Source organism: Culex pipiens, unplaced genomic scaffold (assembly GCF_016801865.2).
Source record: "Culex pipiens pallens isolate TS unplaced genomic scaffold, TS_CPP_V2 Cpp_Un0231, whole genome shotgun sequence".
NCBI classification, from domain to species: domain Eukaryota; kingdom Metazoa; phylum Arthropoda; class Insecta; order Diptera; family Culicidae; genus Culex; species Culex pipiens.
The window spans coordinates 2,593-13,653 of NW_026293048.1; the positions used below are offsets into that span (position 1 = coordinate 2,593).

Genomic DNA, 11,061 nt, shown 5'->3' on the forward strand with positions numbered 1-11,061 from the left:
CAAACTGACATGGCGGGCGCCGTTGGTGGCCAATGACTGTTACCTATTCGCAACTGATCTTGTTTTGGCAATCATGGTGTTTTATCTTTTCAGCGCATTCATACATGCTGTTGATAAGGGAAACACCACTAGATCGTCGAAGCCTATAATCAGTAGTGCTGAAAGGATATTACGGTTCTGTTCAGCAACGGAGGGGCAACCATGGGTGATCTCTCATGCTCATGCTCATGCTCAATAAACCGTCTAAAATTCTAAAACACCCCAAACATCGTTTTTTTTTTTTATTTGGAGAGGGAGGGGGGTAAAAGAGGTTCGGATGGCTTACAGGAGGATAATTAAAACACGTGTGTTACGTTTAGAGCGGTTGTTAAAAGACTAAGATTTTATTGTAAATAAAGTAAACAGGAACAGCTGCTGACAGTTCTGTTGGCGCAGTAGCGCGCAAAGGTAAAGGCAGTGGTTGCCATCTCAACACCCCTGCTCAACCACAGCACCGTCCAAGCCCGATCTTCGTGCACAACTCCCTGAAGGAAGTCGCCGGAAGGCCCTTGGTCATCATGTCGGCCTGCTGTGCCGAAGAACGCACGAACTTTAGCTCCAACACTCCCTCGTTGATCAAATCTCGCAAGAAATGAAACTTCGTGTCGATGTGCTTAAGCCTCCCGTGATCACGCGCATCCTCAGCAATCCGAATTGTTGATTGATTGTCCTCGTGCAGGGGAATCGGCCCGTCCGGCTTCAATCCCAAGTCGCGGAGCACCCGCACCATCCAGTTCAGTTCAGCTTCGACCACGTCGTTCGCCCAGTCAGCGTCACAGAAGACTTCCAGCAACGGCGCCTCCTTCTCGATCCGATAGACAAGCCCGACATCCAGCGTTCCTTTGACGTACCTGAGCACCCGTTTAAGGTGGATCCAATGCTCATCATTCGGGCATGCCTGGAACTGGCTAAAGTAGTTTACTGCAGCAGACAGGTCCGGCCTCGTGGTGAGTGCCGCGTACATCAAACAGCCAATTAGTTCTCTGTACGGTTTGGTGGTACGCTGCGCTTCAACTCCCTTCTCCAGTCGCAAACGATTCTCCATCGGCGTCGACGTCGGTTTGCACTCCATCATGCCGAACCGTTGCAGCAAACTCTCGAAATACCGCCGCTGACTGATTCGCATGACCCCTGGCTGCCGATCGATGGTCAATCCAAGAAACTGTCCCACCTCGCCGGCGTCCGTCATCTCGAATTCTCCGTTTAAGTACTTTTTCACGACCTTCACCAGCTTCAGCGACGACCCAACAACCAAAATGTCATCAACATACAGTACTACGATGATCTGCTCTCTTCCGGTTCCTCGAACGTACAGGTACTGGTCGTTAGGACTACGGACGAACTTAAGCTTCTGGATGAACTCGTCGAAACGCTCGTTCCACGCCCTCGACGCTTGTTTGAGCCCGTACAGCGAGCGATGCAGTCGGCAAACGAGGTCCTTCCCCTGCTGAAACCCGTCAGGCTGCGTCATATAGATTTCTTCGTGCAGGATCCCGTTCAAAAACGCCGTCTTTACGTCCATCTGGTGAACGTGCATCTCTTGCCGGTGTGCCAGCGCCAACACCAGCCGCAGCGTGTCCAGCTTCGCCACCGGGGAGTACGTTTCCGTGTAGTCGAATCCCACCTTCTGGCTGAAGCCTCTAGCCACCAGTCTCGCCTTGTATTTGTCGGCCACAACTCCGTCACCGCGTTTCACACGAAACACCCACTTGCAGGTGACCGGCGTGCGACCAGCGGGGAGTTTCGTCAAGGTCCAAGTTTTATTGCGCCCCAACGAATCGATCTCCTCGTCAATGGCAGATTTTCATCTGCACCAGTCGTCCCGTTTCTTCAGCTCAGCAATCGTTTGTGGAATGTTGTCAAGGAAACTTGCAGCACACAAGGCGAAACCAGCGTAATCCATATCGTAATCACGATGCCAGGATGGAGCTGTACGATCCCTCGGCGGTCTACCTGGATCAGCGTCAGCGCCGACTTCAGGATCTTCTCGGTCAGGACCTTCTTCTGCGGCGGGAACTCCTCCCGCGTCCGGTTCTTTTTGATCGCCGTCAGCTTCTTCGTCGTCGTCGAAACTGCCGAACTCTTCATCGTACGTCACTTCTTCTTCTCCTTCGCGCTCGGCCGGCGCGACAGGGGCGACAGGTTCTTCAGCTTCGTCAGGAATCGGGCACACCACGAACTGCTCCACTTCATGCTGGTCGTTCTTCTTCACGGTCGTTTTGGCTTCGACAAAATCCACATCTCGAGCAGTGACAATTCGTTTGTTGACCGGATCCCAGACCAGATACCCGTTCGCAGCGTAACCGACCAGGAAACCACGCCAAGACTTCGGGTCCAGCTTCTTCCGGAGTTCCTTCGGCACATGTACAAACGTTTCGCACCCAAAAACTCGCAGCTTCGAAACGTCCGGCTTTTTCTTCTCCCAAAGTTCGAACGGTGTTTGTTTGTAAACAACTGCGCTGGTAGGACTTCTGTTCAGCAAATATGCCGCCGTTCGCAACGCTTGCCCCCAGAAACGCTTGTCCAGTCCCGAATCCAGCAGCATTGTCCTGGCCTTTTCGACCAGCGTCCGGTTCATGCGCTCGCTCGTCCCGTTCTGTTCCGGTGTGTACGGAACGGTGAACTCGATCTGGATCCCCTTCGTACCGCAAAACTGCTTGAAACGCCGGCCGGTGTACTCGCCACCGTTGTCGCACCGCAAACGGGAAACCTTCGCCTGGAACTTCGCCGTGGCCAGCGTCTCGTACTGCTCGAAACAGCCCAGCACTTCGTCCTTCGATCGCATCAGGAACACGACGGTAAAGTGACTCCAATCGTCTTCGATGCACGACTGGCAGACAATCGTTTGGTCGACTCCTTTGTCGACTGTCAGTGTCAGCCCTGACACCATGTCGTTTCGCGCGAGATCTGTCAAACTTCTCTCGTTGAGGTGGCCAAATCGACGGTGCCACAACACAGAATCACTCTGAACGCGGCCACAAGACAACAGCGACTTCTCGCAATCGAAAGGACGAAAATCCAGCTCGTACAGCTTATCATGTCGAGCACCACACACAACAATTTCGTCGCCGCGGTAAATCAGCGCTTTACCACCGTCGAAAACAACCCGCATCCCGGCTTTCTCGATCCGTACCACGGAAAACAAGTTGTAGCGCAGTTGCGGAACAAAAAGGACATCTTCCACAATGCACTCGACGGACCGGCCACCCACAACAGAAAACATTTTCACAGTGCCAGCGTGTTCGGCCACAATAAACTCCCCGTCCTTGGCCACAGCAATCTCGATCGGTTTGGGCAGTTTGTGCAGCTCGACGAACAACTCTTTCTCTCGCGCCAGATGGTCCGACGCCCCGGAGTCAAGGAACCACTATACCCGCCGCTGCACTTTCTGCGGCTCGCCGCCGCTCACGCCCACAAAACAAACACTGTTCCGCTCACTCGTGCCAGCAACGTTTGCTTTCGCACCGTGTTGTTTTTGGTAGTACTGTTGTTTCTTCTTCTTTTTCTCCGTGCAGTCTACACTCTTGTGGCCTTCCTTTTTGCAGCTGAAGCAGCGGATCTTCTTCTGCATCTTCATTCCGGAGAAAGCAGCGGCCTCGTTCCCGGCGGTGAGCGAATCGACGCCCAAACCCTTCTGCTTCGTCTCCTCGTCTAGCAGCCGACATTTGACGATTGATTTTAACTCAAGAGAAAGGGGAGAGGGGTTGAAAGTAAACCAGAAACCGAGGGGGATGACACTTCGCGATTTGAATAAAATCGCGCCAAATCGCGTCAAATTCCTTCATTCTTGTTCATCGTACCTTCATTGCGGTCGTTTTTCCCTCATCGCGCCAAATCGCGCCAGATCGCGCTCATCGTGCTCATCGTGTTCAGATCGTGCTCGAATGAAAATTTACATTCATGCAGTCAGAGTTGCCATAAAAAAATCGTTCTAGCAGTTTTCCATGAAACTGGCCGCACTGTTGAAATGTTTATTTTTATTGATTCGAGCAGTCCGAAAAAGTAAATAAACCGAAATTCTTCGTTGTTTCGGGACGGATTGCGGCAGCTGCTCTTGAAGATTTTTTCGCGTTCGACAAGGTGTTCAGTTCGAGGTTCAACCGGAACTTTTTCACCTGGTATGAGCTAGATCCTGCACCCCGGGAGGTGGTGACACTTCGGTGTAACTGGTTTTTCCTAAGCTGCAAGGTCTCATCTGCTGTGAAACCGGCGAAACCTGCCTGACGGCCTTCCACCTCGAGTGACTCCGCCGGAAGGTCGCTACATCTGTGAAAAATTCGAATCCGGCCGAATGATTCTGTACGACGAAATAGTCTGGGCCAAATGTTCCGTGTTCAAGTTCTGACCCGCGCTCACGATTCCCCCTCCAGCGGTCTCGGACGTGTTGTTCCGGCGGCAACACAAGCAAACGGACGTTTACGTGCGCTTCTTCGGCACGCACGACCTTGGCTGGATCAACCGGAGGCGAATCTACCTCTATCACGAGGTCGACGCGGACAGCGTGACGGATAGAAAGCGGTCGGGCATGATGGAGCGGTACAACGAGGCTGCGCGTGGCACGGCAGGGTTTCAAGCAGCTGCAGGCAGAAAAATCTTACGCCCAGGAATCTGCCCCGGACGATTTGAGCTTTAAACCGCCGATGTACGTCAACATCAAGTCCAGCGCGGCCAGAGACGAGGAGGTGAGTTTGTCGAGGGGTTGGATTTCCGTATCAAATGTTATATCTATTCTATTCCAACAGTAGGACTCGATCTGTGAGGGCAAATTGTTGGACAAGGACCCGTGCGGGTTACACTCGAACTGCATCAACCGGGCGCTGCTCTTGGAGTGCAATTTGAAGACTTGTCCAGCAGGCGAAATTCACCAGAACCAGTGTTTCAAACGGAAGTACATAGTACAAACGGATACCCAACAAGGGTTGGAACTGGTCGCTCAGGAAGATGCACCAGGGTCTGTTTGTGGTAAAGTCCGAGAGGGGATCAACAACGGGGAGTTAACGCGGCGGATAAAACAAAAGCAGGAGCAACAGGGCAAAAATTACTATTTCATGACGGTGGACTCGGAGTTGACGATCGACGCGGAGCCCAAGGGCAACTTGGCCCGGTTCATCAACCGCTCGTGCGAGCCTTGGTGCGAGCCCTACTGCGAGACGCTGCTTTGGAAGGTCGGCGGAAGCCAATCCGTGGGGCTGTTTGCCCTCAGTCCTTGAGGCGGTAAGTTTTTCAAAATCCCGCTTCAAACATTTTCTATAACTAACTCTTCTTACTCTTTACTCCGCCAAGGCTAAAAGCTCATCTTAACTACAATTTTGAGAACTTCGACGACCAGAAGATCTGCCACTGTGGTGCGGACAAGTGTTCCAGGCTGATCGTCAGCCAAGGGACGGAGAACCGGATTGAGGAGGCTACAACGGTCTTGCGCGACTTGCAGGTGCAGATTGCAACGTGGGTTACCTGCTCAAGTGCTCAAACGCCAACAGTGACCCACGTCAGCGGAAAAGTACCTTGCGGATCCATCGTGGAGAGAATTCTACCTTGCCAAGGGTTGACCATTAAACGTTCACGAAGAAACCAACCTATGTTACTAAGTTGTGTGAACCGTAACAAAAGAATATAAAAAAATGTAAATGTTATCGAAATAAATTTAAAACGCTGCGGCAGTTGCAGCCGCAATCGGTGGAGCTACTCCGGTAGCCTCCTGAGCTTCGGTGGGAGAATGTCCTTTTTTATCATCTGGCTGTTTAACTTCTGATCCAAACAATCCTATCGAGGAATCTTCGCAGTTCTTACCACCGCGGATATTCTAGCGGAAAGATCCCGTTAGTCTCTGAGCCCCCACTTTTCTCGATAATTTCTCATAACCTCACATTTCACTCGCCGCAGCCGCAGTTTTCTGGAAGCTTAGATTAATTGGTGTTTATTAGAATTTAACAGTTCTGCTCCAGGATGTTACATTTGCAATTCAGAGATTTGGAGAACCTTTCAACTGAGATCAATTCATTAGCCTTTACAGGGAGGGTACATGTTTCTAAGTTTAGATGTTGCTAGCTGCATGCTCTTTTAGGGAAAATAAATTTTGAGAAAAAACCCTAGATCTATGTTTGGCTTAAGACTAATATCACAGTTGTTGACGGAGGAGTGCTTCGATGAGCGGATTCGTTGACATCCCACAGGAAGTCCTGAAGGTTCTCGTTGCTTTTTCGATGCTTGCGTCGATGGTGTCGACGCCGGCCAGCTCGTGTAGATCGTCGGTCGGGTACCACGGGTTCAAGTTGTGCACCATCTTGAGCAGCTTGTTCTGCTTCACCTGGAGTCGCTTACGGTGCGATTTGGCGCAGTTGCCCCAGACCACAAAGCTTAGATTAAAAGACACTCAAAATCGTTGGTAGTCATGTTTTACTTCACTCAACATAACACGCTCGCTGTAAATTAAACCGTTCTCATTAACCAACCCTGATCTGGGACCGGAAGTAGCTGCCTCGCTCATGTTGAAGTTGCGCGAATCCATTCTAGTTATCCTTTAACTTGTTTCCTTCCAAACAAGTGCTTGTTGAATAATAAAGGGGAAATAATAGATGACACTGCAAAACTCCTGACCATCGTAATTATCCCGTTAGGTGTTCTTGCCACGTAACTTCCGGGAGACCCGAGATTTTACGGTACTGACAATCGTATATTCACCGGCTTCGCTGAAAGGGAAAACCAAATGTCGTTGAGTCCCCTTCTTCTTCTTCTCAAAGACCGCCGCAAAGTCGGTGGCCGTTTGACCAATGGCGTTACAGGCGGCGTAACGAACTCTCGGATGGGATCCATCAATTACTTGAGCACGCCCCGCATGATGTCCGTCTGCTTGTAGCAACCCTAGCCAGCGGTCGAGACGACTATCAGAGCGGCGTGCCGTTACTTCCAGTTTGAATGGTTCAACATGTTTGAAATGTTTGTGATAATGTGCGGCAGAAAGGGCCGAAGGCGGCGATGGCCGGACAGCGGTCGAAGATGGAAGCGGAATTCGGTGGTTGTCGCATAGCATCTGGCAATGTCTCCGAAGATCGGCGTCGTACCGTCCAGCTGCAGCAGCTTGTTCGTCTTGAGCAGGTTCTCGGTGTGGTCAACTTCGCTGTGGGTAACCATCGTGCCAGACGCATCCACTCGTTCTGCAAGTGGAACACCATGTCCTCGTAATTGAGCGGAACGCACATGAAGTATGTAGATGCCCCACAGGCCGGTTTCATTTCCTAGAAGCACAGGTTGTCCTCGGCGTTTTTGGCGCCACCACTCTGCGTGCGATACCACGCGCTAATCAGCGTGTTGGCGACCATCAGCGGAACATTGTCTTGATTGGTCCTGCCGCAAATCAAGACGGCAATGATGACGAGCGCCACCAGTAGCGAATCATCTCGGTCGCGCACTTCAGAATCGGTGAATCGGCACGGCGTCAGAGCGGAAGCCTTTCCGTCGAAGGTGCTGCCTACCTTCCCGAGGTAAGACTCGATCAGCTCAAGCAGGGCTCCTTGTTTGATTCCACTGGCTGCGGCCAGGACGATGCGGGGGCCTTGTAGTGCGAATCGATGTAAGCCTGCAGATTCTTACAGTCTTGACCGTGGTGTTGACAGTGTTGCAATCGGAATGTCGGTGCAGACGTCGAGTGCGTGGATTACCTCGTCAACGCACTTGCCCCACTCGTAGTTGGAGGCCGTTCCCGCGAGTCGTCTATCGCCACCACCGAACCATCCTCCGGGTTGAACGTCTCAAGCGGTTCGTCCAGCGTGGGGTAGATTCCGCCGACGCACTTCGCAATGGTTTTGTTCGCCGAGTCATCAATGTTAAACATCTGCAGATGCTCGTCCGAATCGGCTTCAATATCGTGCGCTCCACCAGTTCTTGTTTGTTGTTTGGACAAACGACCACGACGGCGATAAACTGCTGCCAGCCTTGTGCTGAATGATGTTGGAAACGGGCTGGTGAACCTGGACAAACTCAGGCGTGGACAGTAGGTCCGACCGGAAGTCACAAGTGACCTCGTAAAAGATTCACGACAGATCGGCCAGTTCGGCATCTGAAAAGTGTGCAAACAAGAAGAAGAGCGAGAATATTAGTTACGTACTTCGAAAGGCGCTGGGTTCGCAGCGACAGAGCATGCGTGATTCCACGCGGTTGGGCAGTCCTTTACCAGTGAGCGTTGGCAACGACGATCTGTCTGGATTGATGGCGTATCCGGCGAGAATCCAATATGAACCGTTGCGCAATCCGCTGCAAGACCTTCTGGTGGCAATGCGTGTTCAGGACTAGCTGATTGAGTTAGTTCTTATGCATGTACCTGTTGCTGCTGCTAATTCCTCCAACCGTACTGCCGGACAAACTTCTATTGTTGCTACCAGTCTCCTCCACCGCCACCCGAGCTTGAAATGCTACTTCCGGCACTACTTCCCGAGCTTCCACCGCTACATCCACTGGAAACCAGGCTACTCGCGGCACTGCTCGTGGCCGTACTGGATGCGGTCGTGGACCCCGGCGGGGATGCAGGATCGTACCACAACACAACAAACGGAAGACCTCCGCACGGGAATATTCAATCCGCTTCTTGGGTAGGTAGAAAATCCGTCATCGTCCTCCATCATTTTCCCACGTGTTTCATGTTTTTGTTTTGCTTTTTCACTGCTCGAATCAAATGTCAGCGTGAAATGTCATTTTATGGTTGCCGAACTCATTCGAGCAGTTTGACAGCTCAAATCGTGAGATTTTTTCAAATCGCGCTCACATCGCGATGAAATCGCGCTCATCGCACCAAATCGCGCTCATCGTGTCTAATCGAGGGAAATCGTGGTCATCGAGGCTAAATCGCGAGCTCATCGCGGGAGTGTCATTCCCCTCGCCAGAAACTATAACATAGCATTAGCCGCCATTCCGTGCATCAAATAGACAGAGCAAGAATATAAAAATTCGCCACTTTAATGCATGTGGGCAAATAAAAAAAAAATCGAAAATTTAACTTTTTTTTTGAAAAAATATCAATTTTTATTTGTTTTCATTATTATGAGAACAAACAACACAAAAAGTCTCAAAAAGTAAAAAAATATTTTTGGCCGCTCGCTTCTATGGAAATACCCCACGTCATGTTTTTGTATTGTTCCGTTGCAGGTAACTTGCCTTGAAACTTTAATTAACAAAAGTTATACTCAAAAGTATTAAAAATTTGTAAAATCCATATATTTATACCAAATAACTTTATATTTTTGTTAAATGGAGTTAAAACTCAATAAATATGCCAAAAATCACTTTCAATTCATGTTTTGAAAGAATTACATAGATTTTGATAAGTTTATTTAAGAAAAATAAAAGTGTCTCATTGTTACCCATGGGCTGAAAGGAGTGGGGAACAATGAGACAGCCCTGGATTCTGGGTATATTCTTAATTTTGGCCAAACCTAATGAAGGGACATTGTAGCCCAACTCATTCCCTATGAACAGTCGAAAAAAAATCTAAAGAAATGTTAGTTTTGGTGTTAATGGCAGCCTACGAGCGAAAAAGTAATTTTTGTCCATAATTATTTATTTACACCCCAGAATCAAACATTAATGAATAACTTTTCAACGGAGCTTCCATAACCAAAGCCACTATTATGGCAGATGTGTATCCTGTAGACACATCTTTCCCCAAAATATGAGCCTGATTGGTTGAAACTACTACTTTTGAGAGCCATTCTATCATTGTTCCCCGTGTCTCATTAATGACTACTCTACCCTAAACTTCTATCAAAAATATTTATTCCCATAAAATTTCATTATCTTTCTTCAAAAATTTGCGTCAACTTTCACCGATAAAGACCGATTAAATTAAATTAACATCAAAAATATTTGCAGCAGCTTAACCTGATTGCAATGTTTCTTGAGGCATGCAAATTGCAATGAATAGCGCATGTTTGTTTTTTGATATTTTTTTATGTTTTGTGAAATTTGGATCAACTGATTAAAAGCTTTTTGAACAAAACTGTTGGCAAAGTGTAACTTTTTGTTTTCTATTATTTAAATGACGATAATGTAAAAAAGTACATGGAATTATTTGAAATCTTCAGCTGATCAAAGTATTTTCAGCCTTATAGATTGTAAAAACATAATTCATTTTTAAATATTTAGCTTTAAATTTGGCCCGCCATTTAAAAACTTTGAGCACCCCTGGTATAAGCTAATTGCTAATCTACAAACTGAAAATCATAATCAACTAGTCGGTTATTATTGTTTATTAGGGCATGTGTCTTGCCCCTCGCATTTAAGCGAGCGAGACCATCCATAAACCATGTGGACACTTTTTTGAAATGTCTAACCCCCCCCCCCCCCCTCCCTTTCCCCCTCGTGTACAATTTCCATACAAAACAAATCTTTATTGTATGGAGCATGGACAATCCCCCCCTGAGGTGTCAACTTGGTTTAAGGATGGTTCCTTATATTTGAAAAATAAAATTAAAAACTAACTTCAAACTAATGCGAAAAATGAAGCGAAATCATGTAATCTAGAGGTCCATAGGAATAAAAAAAACTCTCACATAAAAAAAAATCAATAATAATAATACACATTCTGTATTTTGTTTCAATTGCAGGAGACGTTAAGAAAATTATGTATTATAATGTTCATAATTAGCCATATAGAAAATAAGCTCTCAACAACGATGCTACAAAATCTTTGCTGTTAATAGAAGGTGCAAGTTGACCTAGATATGGTATTTACTATGTATTAATAAGATAAAAACTAGAAATAAATTCATCAGCCATGGTAGTTGAACCCCTTCTTTAAAATGTACATAGTTTTCTTGTGTTGTTCTTGTATGGCATCCAGGTGGGGATCAGATCCAATCATTAAGGCTCTCTTCCTAATCAATGCGTTTCCACTATTATTCTGCGAGGAGCAATGTACTGAGCAAAACAATATGAATCCCCTGTCATAAAGATACAAGGTTGGACAAAATTATCGGAACAGGCCTTTTTGTCCAAATTCAAATGCTCATAACTTTGCCAACTTTGATGCTT

The 11,061-nt window shown here is 48.0% G+C and overlaps 1 long non-coding RNA gene across 1 annotated transcript; it reads left to right on the top strand.

The window, feature by feature from the left end:
* Nucleotides 1–5,112: 5,112 nt before the first annotated feature.
* On the top strand, nucleotides 5,113–10,834 carry LOC128093806 (uncharacterized). Its single transcript, XR_008212760.1, has 2 exons — nucleotides 5,113–5,253; nucleotides 5,323–10,834. It is a non-coding gene; the product is annotated as an uncharacterized LOC128093806 (long non-coding RNA).
* The last annotated feature ends 227 nt before the right edge of the window (nucleotides 10,835–11,061 follow it).